Raw genomic sequence first — 25,235 nt, 5'->3', positions numbered from 1 at the left:
TATACGGAGTATTAGTAAACATCCGTTTGTGTTAGTAATTAACTTTAATGGTTTGATATTATTTTACCTCTCCTGATTATATGTTCCAGTCCAGATACTTATAAACTAATGGTGCCATCTATATATTTCGATGAATTTTTAAAAAGCCAAATGCAACTGCCCACTGAGCAGACAGCTACAAGAAAATAACCAGGCAGGAAAAAAAAAATGATGGGGGAGTGAAGGAGATGAGGAAGTGAGGGGCCGGGCGGGGGGAAGAGTGTATTTGAGAAGCTGGGATGATAAAGAGAGAATTTTTAAAAGTGAGAAAAATACATTAAAAAGACAAACTAAAACAAACACAAACCCATCACATTCAGGGAGCAGGAAAAGGAGAAGAGGAAAGCCACACAGAGCTGGACCAAGGCCAGGCTGCCTCACACTCTGCCACAGGAGCACAGAAGGATCCCCAGTCTCCCTGTGACTGACAGTCCTAAGCAGAGTGGTTGGACCAGGCTAATACTCAAAGCCGGCTCTTCATAGGGAGCTGCCGAAGGTAAAAGGAAATGTCAGAAAATTAAACCCATTGCTAAAGGGTATGTTTGTTTTACTAGTTCCGGGGAAGCTTTGTTTCACTTAGCAAGTCCCCGTTAATAATGACAATGTTCTCAACATTTCCTCTTTGGCCTTCAACAGCTCAGTGCTGTGCGCTGCGTTCTTTTTCTGTCTCTGCGGTCCCTCTCTTGGATGGGATGCCACCCCTATAAAGACAGGCTGCCTCCTTATCCACAGAAGGAAGATCGCTGCTGCTGGATGGGGGTCCATTCCCCCCCCCCAACCCCCATTTGTAGAGGAAGGGGAGAGAGAGGGGGGGAAATGCACAAAACACAAATGGGTATTAGTGACTTTAAAAGGCTGATTGTGTCTGGTTTCAGAAAAACACATTCTTCTATCTTTTTAGAGAATAGTGAGCTGGTATTTTTTAAAAAGGCATAGTTTCTGAAATAGGTCAAATGTTGAAACAGCATAAAAATTATGTTTTATTCCTTTTCTGTTTCACCCATGGCCTTGGTAGGCTGGCTGACTTAGCCCCACTTAGGTTTCAGATTCCAGGAGTGCCCTTGAGTTCTAATGATAACTGTAATGACATTGTGTGGGTTCCCCACTGCTTAAACAAAGACAGAATTTATGATGCGCCTCAGAGCATCAAGAATGGATGTTAGAAGGCATTAATATTACTATTTTTATCACTATTTAGTGAGCAGTGCTGGAAGACATTAATATTACCATGATCATTATTACGGTGAGATAACGAAGAAGCGGAACTCCATGTGGCAAAGAGATTGTTGAGGGGGGAAAAATAGATGAGCTGATTTTTCCTCTAAGTTCTTTAAATCAGGCTTAACTAGAAAAATAATCGCAGTGGCTAACAGAGTCAGGAGTCAGGGTAATTAAGTGGGTAAATGAGGCCCGTGTCATTTGAATTTATGCATTTTCCTTCATCCCTTTGTTTGCTCTGCCTTTCTCTTCACTGGGTCTCCACCACCACGTTGTTTATTCATGGAGGGCATGCCACAGTTTTTAATACTGGGGGGGAAATCTGAAACCCTTCATCCGACCGGCCAACATGTAGACTGGAGAGAACACAAGGGGATCAAAGTGATATGAAGACAACAGGGGTTTCATTAAAATGTTCCGTTCTCTGCCTGAGGACAGAACAGTGAGAAAAGGGTGAAAAAAAAAATCATCTAGCCCAAACAAGTTTAACTTAAAAAAAAAAAAAAAGCAACGAACCACCTGTGGTCTCCTTGGAAACAGGCAAGCACACCCTCCAGCCACCTTTTAATGAAACCCCAGAGCCCCTTTATTAATTTATTAAAGAATCTATTTTCTGAAGACTCATAAACCCCATATAACTCATATTCCAACACATCCCTGCTATGCTAATGGCACTCGCTTCTATGAATAATTAATTATTTAATTAGTAATAATTAGAGGTTGTTGTATAGGTCAAACCATTGGACTGACAGCATGCTATTGTCAAAATGTCACTTGAATTAACGGAACAGCATTTAAACCGGGAGTGATTCATCATTTAGGGTGGTGACTTACCTCCCCACTCCCCCCTCCTCCCCCCAAATATCTTTTACAGCATATGGCATTTTAAGATGTGTATAACATGTAAAATGGAGCATTTAATATTGAGCACTCTACAGAAAGTGTGTAGCCTTCCATACTTCGTTAGACACACAGAACAGGCTGATTTCAGTAACTGAATTTATGACATTCCGTCACGACAGCAAGAGTACTTGAGTTTACACCACTTACATATCATTTCTAAGACTCCTTTTATGTCACTGGACCCAAGCACTCATAAAGAACAAATACACTCAAAGGGAATTATTGTTCAAATACATTGAAATACATTTGTTGAATGGCTCTGGTAAAATAACCCTTAAAGATGATTATTCTCAAACAGTCTCGTATTGTTGTGCCACTTCTCTGTGCTGTCAGGTCTTCACTCCGTCATTTGCATTCAGTCCATACTCTGTACTCCAACCCTGCTGACCGAGAAACTTGATCCACACCATACAGATAGAGGACTGAGAGTGGTCTTCTTGAGCTGGGAGCCAGGCTTGGCACTCCTTGGAAGTGTCACTCCAGCCTTCAATTAAGCTCTTGATGCCGCAGTGTCTTCATTTGTCACTTGGAACCCTGGAGAGCAGCTACCTTGCGAGGATGGATGAGATGAGCTAAACACCCGACTCATAATGAGCTTACAATCAATGAGAACTATTGTTACTTTATATTTCACAATATCACTTTTCCATACCCCGAAGAATAGTATAAGTTAGACAAGGTAGACATTTATTTCCTCATTATTCTGATCAGGAAACTAAGCAAGGCACAGTATATTTGATCCTCTAAGCCAAGGGTCACAAACTTTAGAGGGAAAGCTAATAAATATTTTCAGCTTTGTGGCCCATGTGGTCTCTAATGCAAAAGCAGCCACAGAGAATATGTAAAAGGATGAGCATGACTGTGTTTCAATAAAACTTTACACACAAAAGAAGGCTGCAGACTGGATTTGGCTATGGGCTTTAGTTTGCCAACCCCTGGTCTAAGCCATGTTAGTAGCATGTTACACATAGCAAGTGTTCAGTAAATACTAGTTGGATTAATTAAATAATGAATGAATGAACACATCCAGGATAAGACTCCTGGTATTAATCTTAGTGCTTATGGCCCACATAGTGTCCCATTAATTAAACTTACAGTATCTAAACCAGAATAAAATTCACTTTTTTGGTTTTCATATACAAAAATTTCACCTGTTAGTATGTTGATGTAGATACTCTAAAAGAATCCTATAGTGAAAACTTTTAACAAAGCAAATAGACTTTAAAAAAAAAAGTCCAAATGAATAGACATTTAAAAATATGTACAATGTAGTGTACATATACTGGCTTCAGCTTAGAGCTGACCTGTAGTATGAAATAGAAGAATTTACCTTCTATCTTAAAAGAGCACAATTTATATTGTTCATCCTTCTACTCATCTTCTTCTTGGCTGTAGCAAAAGATTCCAAGGGCACTGAAAGATGAAACAGAGGGCCGGAGACCATGGGATACCAGGACACAGGCTTTATTGGAGATCACCCTGCCGGCCGCCTTCCAGAGGGGAAAAGGGAAGAGAGAGAGAGAGAGAGAGAGAGAGAGAGAGAGAGAGCGTGCCGGGGTGAGAGTGCCTTTTAAGGGGAGGAAAAGAGGGGACGGGGCTTAGGGTACTCAGCCCATGCTGATTGGTTGTTTCATGTAAGGTACATGGTTAGGGGCCTAGGGATTTAGGAATTGGGGGCTTAGGGTATATGGCAGGTGCTGGTTGGTGGTTCAATGTACAGTCCATATAAGGTGTTCAGGAATGTCCGGCTGCAGGTGGAGTTTACGTCATACTCCATCCATCAGTTGGGGGAAGGTAGGATCTATCAGGCACTAGAAGGAGAGAGCCTGGACTCGGGGTTGTGTCCCTTTTCCTCTCATCCCAGCTGGAGCCCCAAACTTCCCTTCATTGTTTTCCACACATTCTAACCCCCACCCCGCCCCGTCCTCCACAGTCCTGCCTTCCTTGTGATTCTTCACAGCCTCCCAGATGGACAGGCAGTGAGGAACTTTTTATGTAGAAAAAGTCAACGAAGTTGTCACCAAAGCCTTTGTATCACAGGTAATCAGTCAAAATGGACCCTGTATAAACTTTAGAATAATAACAGAATACACAGGCAATGACCCATAATAATTTTGGGAATTTTATAAACAAAGATATTCATAGGAGAACATTTCTGATAAAAGAGATAAAAATGAACAGCATCAAGGAGTTAGAATGTACTACGGGGAAGATACTGCCAGTAATTTCCATGTGTTTGTCGGCAATCTGAACTAAGAAATTATAACAAATATATATCCAATCATCCTTTTCTTCTAATGATTAAATATCAGAGGCATGGGTTATTAGAGATATGGCAACTGAAAAATCAGTGTATATCTTTTATAAATAACTGGATGCAGAAAATACAGTTGTACATTTGTGGGACCAGCAATGAAGTAAGTGTCAGATCAGAGTTAACTGAGCCATAAAAAGCACTGTGCCCGTAAAGTACATAAACATACAACTAAATGCAGTTGGAAGTTGAAAATCACAAACTTAGAAACACATAGTTGCTATTTCACAATTTCTGTGGTTCAGGAGTCCAGTCACAGCTTAGCTGTGTCCTCTGCTTAAACTTACAAGGCTGTGTGTAATAAAGGTGTTGGCCAAGGGCTGGGTTCTCATCAGAGGCTCAACTGGAGAAGGACCCTCTTCCAAACTTCTTGAGGTTGTTGGCAGAATCCATTTCTTAATGCCTGTGGGATACATGGCAATTTACTTCTTCAAAGTCAGCAATGAGGAGAGAGCGACTCTCCAGCAAGTGTGCTAGCAAGACAGTCTGTGTAGCATAATAATTAAGAGGGGGGGGGGGGGTAAGGGACATCCCATCACTGTTGCCCATTCTGTTGGTTAGAAGTAAGTCACAAGTCCTGCCCACACTCAAGGAGAGGAGTTTATACAAGAGTGTGAACCCCAAGAGTCAGGGATGATGGAGGATACCCTCAAGTCTGTCCTCACAACTGTGTCACGTTTTGCAATAGCGATATGCTTTGAAAATGAAGCCTTGGATCTATTGGCTTTGTGACCCCAGAGTAGTTTTATTACCTTTCTGGTACTCATTTTTTCTCTTATGAAAACTATAGACAAAACACTGAGGTAATAATGTTGTTGCATCTAATGTATAATAAATGTGCATGTGCTTTGTGAACACTAATTTCAGTCAACATTGATTGTCCCACCAGGCCTCCTCTCTGCTTTGCATTTTCTGCTGCCCTAAATGATTATACCTATGTGGACGTGCATTGAATCTAAATCTCTATAATAACTAGCTTCTGAATCTGATATCTAAGAACTTAAAAACCATGGGAGGGTGTCTATAATCCACACTAAAATCTAGTAATTACATAGAATAGGGCTTTGCTTGCCAGATTGACTCTGGTAAGTAGTATCAGCCCCACCACTCTCTTCCTATGTGGTCAGATGAGGAACCCATAATGTGGCAAAGCCTGATAACTACTTGCTAAAGATTCATGTTGCCCTCGCCTGCGGTTGAGTTGTTGCTGAGTAGCAGCTGCCCAGGCAGGGATTCTGTTTCTCAGCCCTCCCTTGATTCTAGGCAGAACTGTGTGGCTGAGTTTTGACCAGTGGAATGTGGGAGAAAATGATACACATGACTTCCAGGCCAGGACCAAGGAAACCTCCCAGTGGATCCTCCACTCTCTCTCCCCACTTTTCCCCCAGATGCTGATGCTGAGGCTTCCAGTGTAAGGGGTTTTGGAAGCCCAGCTTGAAAACAGCAGCCTCTCATCTCCGGGCCCTGATGGTGGAGAACACAGATCCCTGCTGCCGCTGATTAGAGTTCAGGTTAAACAAGAAGTCAGTTGGCATTTGATTAAGCCACAGGTTTCTGAATTTATCTGTCACAACAGCCAGGGATGCCCTCATAAATATACATATCTTAAAAAGGGACCAATGGAATTTTAAAAAACATACAAACTTCTCTCTCTAACACAGGCTTCTTAAACTTTAATGTGTACGATATTAACAAGGGTCTTTTTAAAATGTTTTGTTTTTGTTAAGTCTTAAGCAGGGCCTGACTCTGCATTTCTAACAGGCTTGGACATGATGTCAAGATTGGAACATCCTTTGAGTAATAAGGCCCCAACAAAATGGTTCTCAAACTTCAGTTGGTATCAGAATCCCCTGGAGGGTTTGTTAATATGTGGATTGCTGGGCCTCATCCCCAGAGTTCTGGGGTCAGGCCCAAGAATTTGTATTTTTAACAAGTTCCCGGACAGTGATGATACTGTTGATCCAGGGACCACACTTTCAGAAACATTGGTCTGAACAATTCTGATGCTGACCCTTTCCTAGTTCCTCTCGCAACTCATTGGTCCTCAGATCAGTGTATCATTTATCACAAATGTGTTGGAGAAGAAAAACACACTCATGGACCAATACCGTAAAGCAGTTGTCATCACCTGCAATACTTTTTGTTTTATTGTGTTTGTTTGGCCTGTTTTGATTTGTTTCTTAAAATACTGATTCCCAAGTCCAGACTAATTAAATATGAATCTTGGAGGTGATGTGGGGGGAGGGGACATTAGGCATTAATATTAGGCATTAGGCATTAATATTTTTTAAGTGCCTCATGTGAATCTGTTAAGCAACTAGATTTTAGGACTATTGCCTTTTAAAAAAAGTCAAGTGTCAGTAACCTGAGAGGGAAGACTCTTATTGATCATAAATTGTTTAACTATTAATATGAAGACCAGACTTATCTAATCTCTTTCTATTAGTGAGAGAGAGCTCACCTTCTCTTACACATGGTTCATATCAATGCTATTCAATTAGATAACTCTCCTCCAGCCTTTGACAGGAGGTTAAGTAAGGCTAAATGAATGCAAAAGAAACTCATGAGGCCCTCCATTGGGGGAAAAAATGCAGGTGAATGCTAATAGCAACAGGAAAGAAAGAAAGGAAAGGGGAAAAAGGGAAGAGGGGAAGGAGGGAGGAAGGGATGGAGAGAAAGAGAGAGGGGGGGGGGGGAGGGAAGGGGAGGGAAGGGAAGGGAAAGGAAGGGAAGGGAAAGGAAGGGAAGGGAAAACTAAAAGGAAAGAACAAAAGAAAGCCACCACCTTTTTCCCTGGGGAAATGGAAGTTATTTTGTTCCAAATCAAAAATAACTTCCTGGTTCCATTAGAAATCATTTAGAATTGTGCACACTGTTGACTAGAGTCAGCCCTCATAGTGCTTTACTGTTAACAATGAAACCAGGTCACCAGAGATGTAGCAGAGATTCCTTGGGAACTGACACTAAGGGAGGTGTTTTCACCAGAGAAAACTACTCAGGTGATTAAAGTGCTTTAACACTTTCTCTTCATTATCAATTGCAGAAGCCATAATTTCCTGGCACAGACTAGCTACCAAATATGCAGTTTTATAGAGAAACATCATCATCAGAGAAGTCCATAATTTTTTCCTCACTGAGAGATTAAAGAATAATGCATGTGATTTGTGCCATCATATCCCTGGAGTCACTAGCTTGGCACCCTTCTGAATAAAGCAAATGTAGTTATCCAATCTCAACCCCTCACCACTGAACCTAATACTAATAAGACTTCATCTCCCCAGGAGTGTCTCATGTAGCCAGTACATGTAGCCAATAACAAGTATCTGGTGGCCCTTCCCAATATAGTTTTATGAAGTAAAAAAGAGGTGAGACAGGACAAAAGCACGGGCATTGAGTACATCCCTGCCATGTTTTGACTTCCAATTAAGTGACTTTTCATCTGTGAGAGCTGTAGGCAGGTTCCTTACCAAACAAACATTCTACCTTTTCCCATGCCTATGTTCCCAGTGGCTAGATATTAAGTTATAAATTATTTGAATGAAAATTAAAAGAGACTATTTATACTTTTACTATGATCTGATCTGATCTGATATGATATATGATATGATAATCCTACCTAATAAAATAGTAATATGCAAATTGACCGCACCTTCGCTATGCCCAAACCACGCCCACCAGCCAAAGCCACGCCCACCAGCCAATCAGGGCGAGTATGCAAATTACCCAACAAAATGGCGGTTAATTTGCATACACTGAGGGAGGGAGGAGTGAAGACTGAAGACAACTTAGAAGGAAGAGGGAGGAAAAGCAGAAAGCAAGGTGGCTGCCAGAGGGAAAGCCCAGGCGGGGCAGAGCGGGGCGGAACAGGGCAGGCGGCAGTGGCGAGCGGGTGCAGGCACAGCAGCCGCAAAGGCCGCTTGCAGGATTCTTCCTGCAAATGGGCTACTAGTATACTATAATAATGTAAAAAAATTTGAGGGAGCATAACAAGAAGGCTCTAGAAAGACCACAGTGAAAAGTTTGGTTTCTTCATAGGTTAAAGACTCATTGCAGTGGTTGTCAAATTGTGATACTCAGCCTGGCCAGTGTGGCTCAGTGGTTGAACATCAACCTATAAACCAGGAAGTCACGGTTCGATTCCCGGTCAGGGCACATGCCTGGATGCCTGGGTTGTGGGTTCGATCCCCAGTAGGGATTGTGCAGGAGGCAGCTGATCAATGATTCTCTCTCATCATTGATGTTTCTATCTCTCTCCCTCTCCCTTCCTTTCTGATATCAATAATAATATATTTAAAGTGGCTCTGTTTAATTAAAAAAAAATTTGTGATTCTCAGACCAGCAGCATCAGCATTACCAGAAAATTTGTTAAAATGCAAATTCTCAGGCCTCACCCCAGGTTTACTGAATCTGGAATTCAGGGATGTGGCCTAGCCATCTATTTTAACAATCCGTCTGTGGGATTCTGATGCACCTTAAATAGGAGATCCGTCAGGATAGGCTAGGTTACACTGTCATAACAAACACCCAGAAGTAATTGGCCTAGAACAACAATATTAATTTCTTGCTCATCTACAGGGCCTTCATGAGCTGTGACATGTATCACTTCTCACAATCCAAACCAAGGCACATGGCCACACCTACCCTCAGGGGTACAGCTACTAATCCCACTCCATTCTGGAGAGGAGAATTGGAAATATCCGGTGGACAGAACTCATGATTACCACACCACCTCACCCCATACCAACTTTTTCTTCCTGAGGGCCAAAGTCCTTTTGAGGCTATTTTTATGATTATTTCGAAGAAGCCACTCGGGCAGTGCTGCCTCTGTGGAAGAGGAAGCTGCAAAGAGGAACACCATGCAGCCCTTGGCAATTAATGGCACTCTGACCTGCTCTGACCAACAGGGGCTCAAAAGGGCATATTCCAGAAGTGTCTGTTTGGGCTGATTTGAGTCAGAGACACTCCAGCAAGCTAACCCAACTTTTCATATAAAAGAGTGATATTTCCTTCTCAGGACTATAAAGTTATACGATTTCATGGTTTCTGAGTCACTTTGGTTGGATGTTCTGAGAAGGAAGTATCACTGTCTTCATTTAACATATGTTCCAACTAAAACTAAGAGAAGAAGCATTAGCTGGGTTTTCCTAGGTTGGCTCACCTGTCAAATAGAACTAATCATAGCCATACTGTTTATTGTGAAAACAATAGATAATAGCATACGTAAAATCTCAAGCCTGCTGTGAGTGCTCAGCAAATATTTGTCCCCTTTCCAGTTCAGAGATTCAGATTAGTGATGGTTTGGGACTTCTTTACAAAATCGAAGTGGGACATGAACTAATGGCACTGCACTTTGTACAAAACACTGATTTAAAATCAGCAATAGCAACAACAAAATTAACATATCTCAGCTATTCAAAGGACATTACTCATTTCGAAATAAAAAGTTTAAAAACTGGCATTACTATGTGTGAGGTGAGGTTCTAAGCCCCTTACAAATATTAACTCATTTAATCCACATGATGAGTGTATGAGGTAAGTGCCATGAATTATCATGATTTATAGACAATAAAACTGGAGCACAGTTCTGATTAGTGTGGCTCAGTGGATAGGAGCACGGCTCACAGATTGAAGGGTCACAGGTTTGATTCCTGGTCAAGGGCATGTACCTGAATTGCAGGTTCGATCCCTGACCCCAATCAGGGCACATGTGGGAGGCAACTAATTGATGTGTCTCTCACATCCACATCGATATTTCTCTCTCTCTCTCTCCCTCCATTCCTCCCTTCCAGTCTCTCTAAAATTCAATAGGAAAAATATCCTCAGGTGAGGACTAACAAAACACAAACAAATAAAAACTGGAGCTCAGAGAGGTTAAGCTATTGGCCTAAGGTCACACAAGGATGGAACTGGGATTTGAACCAGGCCATCTGGATTCAGAATTTATGCTCTTTGCAACAGAGTGTCATTCTGTTTCCCACTGCAGCAAACATTCTATTTGGAATGCGACTCCGATGGAAGAATCTGTCATTTCTATTCCCCAGAATTGCAGGACATGGCATCCCTAACAAAGCTGGGATGTGGCTCCCTCTTCCTTGCCATTCACTCCTGACAAGGCGTGGCCTGAGCACATTGTGTTCCTGGTGGCTGGTGAACTGGAAAGCAGCAGTATTGTTTTAAAACCCATATGTCACTCTTCTTTTAACATCTGAGTTTCCATAAGTTCTTATCTACAGATGGCTATAAAATTCACAGAGATTTTAGAATCTATTAAGTATTTTATGCAAATCTTGAATACCTTGCATCACAATTAGATCAAACATACTGCAATTCAATTTCCTGGTGGAACAGACTAAGTGCCCTGCAAAGACTATGCGGGAATTTTAATTCATTTCACTGTGCAGATATGGCCTCAGTCTCCTTGTTAACTCTACATAGAGAGTCAACTCCTCGACATTATTTCAGTGGACTCCACAGTCAAGTAAATGTAATGTTAAAATAAGTAATACTTATCTAGATTTGGGCCAAATAATTCAGTGCCCCACTCTCTGGTCTTTGTTAAAGGCAAGGAGCCCTTTGTTCAATTCCTGTGCACTTGATTTCACTTCTAAGATCATTTCTAAACGGTTCTCTACAGATATTTTGTGGAGCGATTTGGGGAAGGAAAACATCTAAACAACTTCTCAGGATCCCATAAAAACCAAGGATGTTGACTGAGCTAAATTGCCCAGTTAGAGAAGCCTTCCAATGAGAATTTCCAGCTAAGGAGCTCACTAAATAAGTAGTCTGTGACATACCTTATTTGCATAAGCACTTAACCCCAATACAGGTGGACTATTCCAAAAGAAAATTAAACGTGTAAGAAATGTATGGGAAGAGAGCTAGAGGGTATTCACCACTGCATAAAAAGGAAATAAAAAATAAATAAATAAGCCAACACAGCCATTCCCTTCAAATGAAACAAAACTTAAAAGTTCCTCCTTAAATGGCATGCAACCAACCACTTAATTTTAATTAGATCATAAGCCCCTCCTGTTTACCACCCAGTGGTTGAGGGGTTAATGGAATGAGGGAGGGCTACAGGATAGCTGATGAGTGATTCTTGCATGAATAATAATTCCTAAGTGGGAGTGAGATCTGCCATCTCCCTCCCCATCTCAAGGTACTTCAGGCTCAACTGGATATAAAAATTAGACAGTGTTCTTTCTGCTTCATACATCACCCAGCCGAACACAGCTGGCTGTTTGGCTCGAGGGCAAACACATTTGAATAGACAAAAGTACAGGCTATGTTAGGGTAGCTTGACTGAATTGCCCTTCAACCTGGATTTTGTCTTATTCATTTATTTATTTATTCATTCATTTATTTATTTGACAAGCCAGGAGGCCTTTGAAAATGTCCTCAAATCCCAGAATACCCCTTCTTTTAAGAAGGATCATTTCTCCCCTAAATATTTTTTAAAATATATTTTTATTGATTTCAGAGAGGAATGGAGAAGGAGAGAGAGATAGAAACATCAATGATGAGGGAGAGTCATTGATCAGCTGCCTCCTGCACGCCCCACACCAGGGATCCAGCCCACAACCCTCAAACCATGACCTCCTGGTTCTTAGGTCAACACTCAACCACTGAGCCACGCTGGCTGGGCTTCCCTAAAATCTTGTTTTATCATTGATCAGCATCATTTCCACCACTATGAACCCCAAAGTGATGAAGAAGCTGCTGAAACTCTGAATGTAAGACCTGAATTCAAAGTGGTAACAATATAGGCATATTCAATGTACCTCTTCGTCCTTCTCTTCCAACATTTGGAAAGCAGCATTGCTCTACAGGTTTACGCCAATCGAGAAGGTTATATATAACCCCTGTAAGGTTTATGAAATGTGTCCCCTGTAATAGTCTCTTGCACCTCTTGGGGTTGTGGTGAGCAGTTTGAACATTCAGGGGCAGCTTGGTTTGCCACCAAGTTGAAGATTTTGGTGACTGATCATTGTTCATAAAGTAAACAATGGGCTTTACAGAGGGAAGCAGCTGTGAACACTGGAAGATAAAACATCAGGAGAATGGAGGCACAGAAAAGAAGAAAGGTGGGCCCTTGGAATTCGACTCTCAATCCCCTTGCCTTTTCTTTTCTGTAACCAGGATGAGTAAAGAAACAAGTCTCCCACTTTATTGAATTAACAACAGCAACACCCAATGGGAAATAAAAGAATCTGTCAACCCTGCTCCCAGGATTCTGCAGGAGAGAACACTAATGGTTAGCCTTGCAGATTTAGCTAGTCACAGTAAAGAGATGAAATAAATAGCAGGGAGACAGACTCCACCAAAACAACAACAAAATTATCTTCCCCAACTGTGATCAAATTGCTCCAATCTTACGGAAAGATGTATTTGATAACAACACTTGATGCTTCAGAGCATGTGAGAAATTGCTGAAATAAATGAGTGAAAGAGAAATTGTGGTTTCCTCACACAAAAGAATGCTATCGGAGCTACATAATTAGACTTAGATATATATTAACATTATAATTTTTAACTTTAAAAAGGCCTGAACTTTTTCTTTTTAAAAATAATCTATACATGGTTTGTACACTCCACTTGATGCTTCTGTATTTTGAATGTTGCCTTATATTAGGAGAGTTTGTGTTTTTTTGCTTTAGGGTATGTCTGTGTACATGCGCGCGCGCACACACACACACACACACACACACTTTAATGAATAGTTTCTGTGCACAAAATGACATTATTTTTACATAATAACACATATAATTTTGATAAAATTACCAGTATAATGAAATCCATTTTTGTTTTCTCCCCATCTCCCCAATTTTTACTCTTTTTTTAAATTTATTGATTTTATGAGAGAGAGAGAGAGAGAGAGAGAGAGAGAGAGAGAGATTTGTTCTTCCATTTATTTATGCATTCATTGGTTGATTTTTGTATGTGCCCTGACAGAGGATCAAACCAGCAAACTTGGTGTATTGGACAAAGCTCTAACCAACTTAGCTACCTGGTGAGAGCCTAACCTTTACTCCTAAATAAACTAGCTTTGACACCTCAAAAAAAAAGAAGAAATACCTTTCATTGGCAACAAGTATTGTGATTGCATAACTATTTAAGTTCCCTGGTCCTGAAAGTTTATTTAAAAGCTTAAAATCTGTATTTGTGACTATGATTGAGTTTTGTCAAGACACAGGAGCATAGGATTTGAACCCAGAATATATGGCAAATAAAAACAAGATTGTAAATCTACATATGTTCATAAGTAAGCCATGGGCACTACAGATTTTTAACCAAATGGAAAAAAGTATGTGCTACTAACAGAGTGAAGGTTATAAGAAATGGAGGGTGGCCAAGAGAATGGATCCAGAAAAATGGATGGGAAGTTCATGGACTCCTCAAAAGGAGATGGCCGCTGTATGACTGAAGGACATGGATCTATTCAGTGATTGGTATTGAATATAGAGGGGGTGTGAGTTCTGAGTCCTTGAGAACTCTATTGCAGTGATTCTTAATGGGAGAAAAACAAACACAATACTTTAAAAAATGCACATATTCTGCTAATTCCATTCTAATATTCTGTCCTCAGGAGACATGTCCCCAAATAGTAAAATCCCCAGGAACTTTGTCAAGTAGAATGAGCATTGCAGAGTCTTCAAGTTAAGGAGTTAAGGAACTATGGAGCCCAGGCATTAGGGAGAGTCAATGTCATGATGTGCTAGTAAGGATTCTTTCTTAACAATATCCACAAGCACTCTACAGAGCTATCTACAAAGCTGGCCTTTTGCGTTCACTCTTCCTTTGCTGCAGATGTGTACTTTGCCTTTGCCCTCCTTCTTTGCTTCTCTGATCTCTCCATTCCACTTCACTAACTTCGTCTTCCTAAATCTAACCCTCCTTTAAGACTAGGCTCACAGATCACCCTTACTTTCCAGGTCGAGTTAAAAGCTTCTCATGCATGTTATCCCAGCACCCTGGGTTTCTCGCTATGCATGTCAGCACTTGATTTATTTATTTACTTGCTTATGTTCTCATTATGCTCTGAGCTTTGTGAGGTCAGAGGGCCTGTTTCATTTGCCTTTGAAATCCTCCTCTTAATAGGGTCCAACGCAAAGTAAGTATCTTCTTAGTATTTGTTGGAAAAAACTAAACTGAAATTCCTAAACAGGTGTTTAAAGACAAAGGAGAGATGTGAGAGAGATAAATTTTAATTATTTAATGATCTTAATAAAAATAATGGCATATAGGAAATATCATAATTTTGAGATATAAATTATTTTTAAAGCCATATGTAAACATGGAATATAGTTGACTGCCAAACGAAGAATATTCAGGTGAGCATTAAAGTAAGTTTAGATAGATACTGCTGAATTAAGAATTTTGCCTTTGGATACATTCAATTGGCATGAAATTCATTGTTTGGACAGGTGCACTTTTTGCTATCCCTTGCATCACAGAAGCCACAGCAACCCAAGGGTGGGAAGATATGTGGATCTCTATGATCCTCTGTCTTTCCATGCTCTTCTTGGCTATGCTATGTCTGAGTTGCATAGTTTATCCCATCCTGTGAATCTTATTTAGGAAGATGTATTAAGTGAGTCTGGAAGATGGAAAATGAAGAAAATATAAAATAGCTGATATTCACTGAGTGCCTGCTATGTGCCAGAAATTTCAAAAGAATTCTACTTACACGAACAAATGTAGTTGTTACAACCATCATTCAAGATAAATATTTGCACCATCAGGTGCGGAAACTGAATTTCACTGAGGTGAAGTTGCTCTCCTACATCTGCATAGGAACTGAAGAAAAGAGAAAGAATTAGAATTAAGGCTTGTCTGTCCTCACAATCTATGTGTAATCCCCACATCTCACACCCCATATTCTCACCTATGGACTGGTTCATGGAGAGCAAGATCCACCACTGAGGGCTGGCACAGGGTTCCCTGCTACTGAGATGACACACAATAGAAAGGTTTAGCTACATATGCAACAGGGGTTGTATGGCATAGTGGACATATTCATTAATCTGAGGAGATAAACTTGAGAAATTGCACATAAAAATTCATTCATACAATGTAATATTTATGTCCTGGTCCGCATGCTAGGAGATCAATATCAATATTATCTGACTGCCCTTCTTATATGAGGCCAAGCCAGTTTGGTTAATCTGCTGATTCAAGTCCTCCTGAGATGAGGGAAATTTCCTTCTATCCTCTAATTAAGTATCACCCTTCCTTTCTCTGGGACCCCTATTGATTGCATGTTAGTCAGGAACCTGCCTACCCAGCCTCTTGCCTTCCCCTCTTGGTTTCTATATATTTGCCTGTTTGTGTATGAGCTCTTTCTTCTGTTGATGTTCTACCCACAACTTCTGTTTTCAACAGCTTCTATCTTCTTTTTATTTTTTTTATTTTTATTTTTTTATTGTTTAAAGTTTTACATATGTCTCCTTTTCCCCCAATTGACTCCCCCCTTCCCACAGCCATTCCCACCCTGGTCAAGCCCCAGTGTCTGTGTCCATTGGTTATGCTAATATGCATGCATACAAGTCCTTTAGTTCCTCTCTAACCCCTCTCCCCTACCATTTGTCTCTAGATCGATCTATTCTTGTTCATCAAATTATGTTGATCATTATATCCCACATATGAGGGAGATCATGTGATATTTATCTTTCTCCGACTGGCTCATTTCGCTTAGCATAATGCTCTCCAGTTCCATCCATGTTGTTGCAAATGGTAAAAGTCCCTTCTTTTTTATAGCAACATAGTATTCCATTGTGTAGATGTACCACAGCTTTTTAGTCCACTCATCTGCTGATGGGCACTTAGGCTGTTTCCAAATATTAGCTATTGTAAAATGTGCTGCTATGAACATAGGGGCGCATATATCCTTTCTGATTGGTATTTCTGTTTTTTTTTGGATATAGTCCTAGTGGGATTACTGGAGCAAGTGGGAGTTCCAGGTCTATCTTCTTTTTAAAATCATCTATTGGATTTTTATTTTTAGTTACAATTGACATTCAGTAGTATATTCATTTCATGGGTACAGCATAGTGGTTACACATTTATATAACTGATGAAGTAATTCCCTGGTAAGTCTAGTACCCATCTGGTACCATACATAGTTATTAAAATACTAGAGGCCGGGTGCATGAATTCATGCACGGATGGGGTCTGGCTGGCCTCCCAATGGGGGCCGATCAGCCGGGCCCGCAGGGGGGGAGGGGCCATGGGTAGTTGGCCAGCTGGCCCTGCCTCCGATTGGGGTGGGGGGTCAATCGGGGGCAGGGATGGCTGGGGGAGGGGCCGTGAGAGGTTGGCCAGCCACAGTGTACATCATAGCGACCGGTCGTTCCGGTCGTTCCAATCGTCTCAGTGTCCCACTCGCTTGGCTTTTATATATATAGATATAATTGACTATATTTTCTAAGCTGTAATTTACATTAATGTGAAGTTCAAAACACTAATTCAAAAAGATAAATCTATTCCTATATTTATTAGCAGTGTTATTTACAATACCAAGATATGGAAGAAACCTAAGTATCCATCAATAGATGATTAGATAAAGAAGATGTGGTACATATATAGAATGTAATATAACTTGGCATAAAAGAAAATAAAATCTTAACATTTGAAACAACATGGATAGACCTAGAAGGTCTTATACTAAGTGAAATAAGTCAGACAGAGGAAGACAGATAATCTATTGGATTTTTAAAATCATGGACTATGTTTCCTAAATTCAAAACAGAAGTTGTTTTTTGCACTCTAATTTTACTTGAGAGCTCTAGTGTTTGCTTGTTTGTTTTTAAAAATATATTTTTATTAATTGCAGAGAGGAAGGAAGAGGGAGAGAGAGATAGAAACATCAATGACGAGAAAGAATCATTGATCAGCTGCCCCAAACTGGGGATTGAGCCTGCAACCCAGGCACTTGCCCTGACCGGGAATCAAACAGTGACCTCTTGGTTCATAGATCAATGGTCAACCACTGAGCCATGCCAGCCAAACTAGAGCTCTAGTGTTTTTTATAAAATAATCTCAAATGACATTTTCATTGTTTCCACTTCAATGGGGGCTTCCTATTCCAGTCAGATAGGTCTTCCCCTCTCAGATTGCTAGTGCCCTTGAGTTGTAACTTGTCTTTGCCTCATTATGGAATATAAGCCTTGAACAGTCCAGTTAAGCTATAAGATCTTTTGAACAATGGAAAAACAAAAAATAAAGAAAGAAAAATGCAGTCTCTATCATTATGAACCATCAGAAAACAATTTGGCAAATAGTTTGCCATCTGCTGAAACTTTCTGCTCCTGGATCTCCTAGGAACATATTGCAGTCATCTCCTAATCTCAAGGACGGGAGCAACTCATAACTGCCCCATTCATGCCCTCTAGGGTCAACTGGACCAGGCAAGTATTCCCAGTAAAATTGGCTGATGCAACATTTGTTGAAGGGGATTATGTCAACTGACCAGTCTGGCAGGTGCAGAATTCTGGACTTCTCAGTCCTCAGGGATAAATAAGACCTCATTTCTACAAGTGGTACCTGCATTCCTCCCATGTAGTACCATATCCTGGACCTGCTCTTGAAATAAAATCTTAAACCCCTTCCAGTGTCTACCACCAGCCTGCCTCCTCTAGTTCATGCTTCATGCAGAGGAAGATGAGAGGAAAGGAGAATCAGAGCCACATGCTCTGGTTGCTCTCTTCCCAGAATTTCCTCAAAACATAAGTACTGAGCACCCATTATGAGCTGCCAGTGGGACATCCTAACATAGAACTATTGAAAACATGCATAGCTTGATCATGGAACACAATGTTTAATGTTTGTTTACTTGTTTAAAAGAAGCTGTTAAAACTATGATTAAAAGAATGGATGGTCCTAGGCAATCTCTAAAGATTAATAACACAGGAGAAGCAAAGCTATAAACATTTTTCTTTTGTGATGCCTGAAAACTTTAGTAATATGCAAAACTTAGGATAACTTTTTCTGCTTGGTAGGGTTTCAGTGCTAAGAAAGCAAATTCACTAATATCTCATGATAGAAGTAGTGTTATCATTCCCATAATTCTGATGATTCTACAGTCCAGGATATGTTAAGTGACTTGCCAAGTAAATAAAGAGTGGAATCTAAATCTTCTTATGCAACATACCATGAAACTTCCTATCATAGGATTGCCAATAACACTAAATAGTGATAGCATTGAGGAATTCTAGCTTTAATCTCCTAAAGCAATGGTTCAATTTCTAATGTAAAAACTTGACAAATATACTTTAGCTGAGTATGAATTAATTTTCTCGTTCAGAGATAGGTTTGTAAGCAGATTCATTTTCCTTTAAATAACTATGACTATACATATAGTTAGACAAGCTAAGTGCAGAAAACACACAAGCTTTAATGTCATCTTAAAGTTCCCAATATCCAATAGAGGAAGAATGGGGCGGGATCGCTACCATGGAAGGGAATTGGGAATTGCTGTTACTTGTCTTTCTGAGCAGGAAAGTGTACCTGTACCTGGAAGAGAAAGATGCAGAGGTCCTCTGGAATCCCATATGTCCTAAGGAATTGCATTTTCCTTTTCAAGCAAGGGAGGAACAAAGTTGTCATTGGTAGGTATCAGCCACACAGTATTAGCACATGGACTGGGTAACAACAAGGGTCATTGACATTAGGTAGGTCCTCGTTAAGTATTGGGCTAGCTGGTGGGAGTGCTGACATCTATCAATAGGTGCCAGACATTCAAGAGCAGAGCTGCCCATATATAAAAAAAATTATTCATTTTTTAAGTATACACTGCTAATCGTGTAAGTATGCATAGCTAATCAATGCATATTTATAGCTAACTTATAAGCGTACATAGCCAATCAATCTTAAAGATTAAGTCATAATCAAATTCCACCCAATCTGTATTATATTTAAGTCCAATAAGCTTAACCAATTAAAGGGACAATTCCATTGCTCAGGTTATAGCGCTATTTAATTGAGGGTCCCAGTTCCCCAAAGGGTTTTGTTTCAAATAGCTCTATCAATGCAAGTATATATAAATACACACATAGTCCTAGGTTCCACATTGCAGGGGTGTCTTCTCTATTGCATAATTTCTATTTTTCTTTAACTCTTACTTTCCTTACTCCATCAGTCTTCTCATTTCCTAGATACTTGCTTTCTTATTTGAATGCTTCACCTCTAAAAGCATATTATTTTTCACAACTCATTACCCAATTTATAATCATTATTTCTAATTTCTATTCTTTTGTTTTATAAAATTGTATTCATATTTTTAATTGCCTTAGATTTGTTAAAGAAAACTTCCTTGCACATATCACATTTTACATGAGTCTCTCACTTCTGAGGGAACTTCTCTAAAATGCTCATAACACACAGGTACAGGACCCCTGAGAGCCAGTAGGTTGAGAATAAGATGAGCTGGGTTAAATTGTTGCCCCTCTACTGGTAATTACATCTAAGGGCACCATTGATTCCACATTTGATAATACACTGACCCTGCAATAAGGAACAGATTACAGTGGGGAAAATGGAAGTGGTTACTCATATTTTCTTGGTGAGGCAATTTTTCTACAGACTTAATAAAAGGGCCTAGAATCTACAGAAAAGGTATTCAATAGATTGGTCAAATTATTTCCCATGTAGACCCACTAATGGAAGTTAAGTGGGAAAAGGAAACTTTCCTGAGTTGACTGCTTTAAAACCGCAAAAGTAAATGCCTAGTACATGCTGTAGGTTTCAGTTCCTTATTATAAACATCGTTTCATTGTCTAGCTTATTTTCACACATTACCTTTAGACTTTTTCACATCCTGTTACTTACCCTCTTAAGAAATGTTTTTCTGTTTTGTTTTTTTCCCCTATCAGTTGGTAATAGTAATTTCTAAAGAAAGAGAAAATTATGTGCATATATATATATATATATATATATATATATATGCAGATAGTGCACATCTGTATAAGATAGAAATATATGTACAGTGAGCACGTAACCCTAAGTAAATAATATCAATAGATTTTGAAGAATTTTCTTATTCTTTCTATTTTTAGACTGCTCTAAAATTTTATGCTTTTCTCTTTTTTAGTTCATATTTTTTCCTTTTTGTTGAATGTATTGGGGTGACACTAGTTATCAAAATTATGTAGGTTTCAGGTGCACAATTGTACAACACATCACCTTTGCACTGTATTGTGTGTTCATCACACTAAGTCAAATCTCTATCCAAGTCACTTCACATTTTTTGACATTGCTATAGTGAAGTAGAGCAGATGTTAACCTTAATTCTAAAAGGCTCGGACAGAGTAAGCAAACCCAAAGTCCTAAAGTTAGTGACAGAAACAGCACTTGAGCTCTTGTTTCTTAGCCTCAACTTCTTTGTACTAAAAGCATTGAAGAAAGAAACACACCTATAGTTCTACATTACTAGAGGCCACCCTGCCCTTACAGACAGGGATGGCCCAGCATAAAACTGAGAGAGAAGAAAAGAGGTTCAGTTGTTCTTTGGGGATCTTCCTGTTTTAATCACATCCGTGGCTCATTTATTCATCTATCCCCTTTCTGTTCTTTAACCTTACAATGGCTAGTCTCCACACCCCAGCCACTATCCTGTTCCTTGGTCTGAAGGCTTTGTTCTATCTCAGCTCCCTCCTCAGTTTCTCCTTGCCTCCATCAAGACAGCCCCCAAGTCCTCAGTCACAGACTCTGCCCTGTGCTCAAGCTCTAGGACATGAGGCTCATATTTACTTACACACCACTGACCCCCCTTTCTCTCCCAGGTAACATAATGTGCATTTTAGTGAGGGTCTTTCTGGAGACAATGCCTCTGCCTTTGCAAATTCCCAGAAATGAGAATGCAGGTAGTGTGATAAGGTAACACCAAGATAGACCAGTAGGCCCAATGTCAGGGCCGAATGATTGCCACACATTCCCCAGACAGGCAGGGGATGTACCTAGAAATATGCCAGGAACATGACTCAATAGGAATAGGATGCTCCCCTCTCTCTGCTAGCATTGTTGGTAAGAATAGACCATTTATAGATTTTCCGCTTGCCCCTCAGACCCTCTGAAGTTGTTGGCCTATAGGGCAAGAACAGATCCTACTGCACAACATTGTGGAGGCACCTTTCTCTAAAAGACAACAGAGGTCAAGGTTAGCTGTGGGCTAGTCATGGCTGCTCATAAATCCCTCATAGAAAATATTCTGCGCTTTGCCCTAGCTTTGGTATCCTAACAGCTCTCAAGTCTATCCACAGTTCTGAGCTCTACTCAGGAAATATAAGGAGTTCAGAAAAAAAGTGAGAAAGCTACTCTATATCCACATGCAGAGATGATAGCTCATCAGCTTCTTTTCAAATACACTAGATATTCTTATCAATTAATTCAAATTATTAAAGAACAGTATGCCTATTGCAGTGTTAACTTGCCATTTACTCTTCTTTACTTAACACAGATATGCTAGCCTATACAGTAAAATAGACTTGACTTTGTCGCTCAACGAAGTCATTAATTGGATATAAAACCATGGAAAGATCATTTAATCAGTACAAACCCTATTTACCTATAAGTAAAGTGAAGCTAATAATAAAACTTACCTTATAGACAGAGGATTAAATAAGTATGTCTATTACAGTGTCTGGACAGCTACAACTGTTAGCTATTATGATTATTATTAAATAGTTCAATTATCCAAACTCTACTCAGTTTCTTCATAGCGGTAGGTATTCCATCTTCCTTGGTGGTAGCACTATAATCCTCTTCTTAGATTTGCAAAAGTGAACATTAATGGGTAAGCTCATATTATTTATAGATTTCAACTAGAATAGTCTTCCTTCCTTTTTACCCAGCCCATTTTTTTGCTTCCATATTATATTCCAAAATTCTGTCCTTTGGGGTTGAATTTTTTTATGCATGAGCTCAGCCAAAAGGTGATTTAAAAAAACATAATGTTGAATCAAATTCACTCTGTCTACTTTTGAATTAGAAGCAGATGAAAGTAACATTTTATTTTTCTGCCTGAAAGAAACATAAGGCTGTTTCTGAGCCCAGATAATTCACTAATAGCTGAAAGTATCCAAATATCTCATCTTCATTCAGGAAGTCTCCTGGCTAATTATGAAAATATTAATTAAGTTAGGGGCAATTGAAAAAAGTTACTTTTGAACCTGCTCAATACGAGCTAGTATTAAGTTACTACTGTATTTGTGTGGAGTCAAGTTTCAGAAACATCTGGGAACAGATTCCCATCAAATGTAACTACGGCTTTATGATCTTCTTTCTCCAAGGAAAGAAGGAGGTATTCTACTGTCAGCCAGCACACTTGACCTTTGAAAATTACTCAAAAATTAAGTTTATCTAAAACCATTCAAAAGTACAGGGTAGGGTGAAAGTAGGTTTACAGTTCTGAGTATGAGAAACAGAGTTTATTCTTGTATTATGATTTATTAATTATTATACTCTTTTCCCATATGAACAACTGTAAACCTACTTCTGCCTCACCCTGTATGCCCAAACTCTTTCATAATGTATTGGTTTCGTGTTCTGGAGTTTGTCCATTTGCCCTGCCAGATCCACTGTCTACTGTTTCCACCCTGCTCTGTTCCCAGAGAGACTGTCTTACAGACAGCATCCATGGGTTCATTTGCCAGAGGGCTTCTAGCTGGTTTCAGTCAATGGGTGCATATTATAAGCTTAGAACTTGAGAAGAAAATTAATTTGAGGATGTATTCCCGGCCCCCTCCCACCCCCCATGCTGAGGGCATCGTTCTACCAGAGGCTCCTGTTCTGCTCCTGTCTCTGTGTCTTACCTCTTTGGATGGGAATGACTTCCTGATATTACTAGCTCTGGGGTACTGCACACCCCTTGTTTGTTTCCTAAAACTCCACCCATGCTGTTAAATTAGTCCCTATATCAAATTTCCTGAAAATATCCACTTTGAGTGTGCCATAGCATACTTAGCATTAAAAGCTTCTAAGCCTATTCAGATTCTATTCCCTTTGCCTAGCATACTGTTCCTTGTCTTACCTGCCTGGAGAATATCCATTCATCCTTTGAGACATAATGTCAAAGACAGCTCTGCGCAGCTTTCCCCTCTGGCCCTCCATAGATTGAGTCATGCCCTTCTCTGGGCCTAAAGCCTTGAGCTAGGTTGGCTGGGTTCAAATCTTGGCTCCACCATTTACTGGTAACATTAAATGAGTCACTTCACTTTCCTTGGCCTCAAATTTTTCATTTGTAAATTAGACACAATAAGAGTAATTCCCTTCTAGGGTTATTGTGAGGGTTAAATTAGTTAATACTTTTAATGTTCTCAAACACTGACTAGAACATTTGAATCAGTAAATATTTATTGTAGTCATTGTTATTATTTTCACTATTAATCAACATTGTTAGGCTGTTCATGCTGCTCATCTTGGTCTCCTTAGCACTAGTATAATTTCAATAATTGTCTCCTGAGTATTGGAAACAGTGAGCCTTATGAACATTCTCTTCTCTGGGCTACTTTCCATTTCTGAGGAGATACTAAAAGTTGCGTGAGGTGTAGAATTCCATTTTGACTTTTCTGTGGAGTTGTATTTGAGGAGAAATGAAAAGCTCAGATGCGGGGATTAAATATACTATGGATACTCTGAGAAACTCAGATTAAAAAGTTACATTGAGCTAAACAACATAAAAAAATTCTTTTTAAATGTTCCTCCAGGATTTCTTTTGATAATATGATTTAGAAACACACATGGAGGAGAGAATCTAGCATGCACACTTAAAAGTAATAGAAATATGTGAAAAATAGGAGGATGCTTATTTAATTTAGACTGCTAGTTCTCCAGAAGTCTGATGTTTAGGAAAATGGCAGGTAGCCTACTTAGTATGATTGTTTTTCACGATCTCAAAAAGCTGTTGTCTAAAATGACAGAATCTGAGGGTTATATCTACTCCTTAGAGGTTATTGCTGGTTACAAGCTAGTCTTCAACAGATAAAACCTATTTATAGAAAACTGATTTGCTGAACAACATGATAAACTGATTATTGAAGTGAAAATCAAATGTTCGGGTAAGCTAAATACACCCATAAATTAGAATCCAGTGAGATTCTCTGATCTAGAGATTGTCTTCCATTTCTGGGACACTTACCTCCCCAAACTGACTTTCTGAGGCCCTTTGTTTCATGTCTCGACAGTTCCATTACAGCAGCCCTGGCTGTCCAGAAATCAAGCCCAGCCTTTCTTATGAAAGGAAATTTTAAAATTAGGAAAAGAAAGAAGCAAGAGAAGTTACTAATTATATACTGTTGGCCTACTCTTCATGAGGGGAGTCACTAAGAACTTTATATGCATTATTACATTCATTCATTATAATTATAATTATGTTAACAATAATCTTATGAGGTTCCTTATTATTATATTCATTACACAAATGAAGAAACTGAGGCTGAGGGATAAATAATTTGCTCTAGGCCATGCAACTAATAATAAGTTCTACTTCCTATTATCACCATTTATATTATTTTTATCTGATCAGAAAATTTCAAACATAGGCCATACCTCTTCTCCTACCCCCAAGGAACATCAGGAAATGTGTGGAGCATTTTTGTTTGCCACATTTTTGCTCAAGTCCTTCTGGTTTTAATTGTGTGGCCAGGAATGAGCCTGGCGAGCCTGGTAAGTTAACATGTTTTCTAACTCTATTAACAAAACTTTCACATTTAAATACAAATAATTGGTAAATTATTTTGTAGAGTGACTATAATTTTAGATTTCAACA

This window comes from Eptesicus fuscus, chromosome 10 (genome assembly GCF_027574615.1).
Source record: "Eptesicus fuscus isolate TK198812 chromosome 10, DD_ASM_mEF_20220401, whole genome shotgun sequence".
NCBI lineage: Eukaryota > Metazoa > Chordata > Mammalia > Chiroptera > Vespertilionidae > Eptesicus > Eptesicus fuscus.
This window is presented reverse-complemented; position numbering follows the sequence as displayed.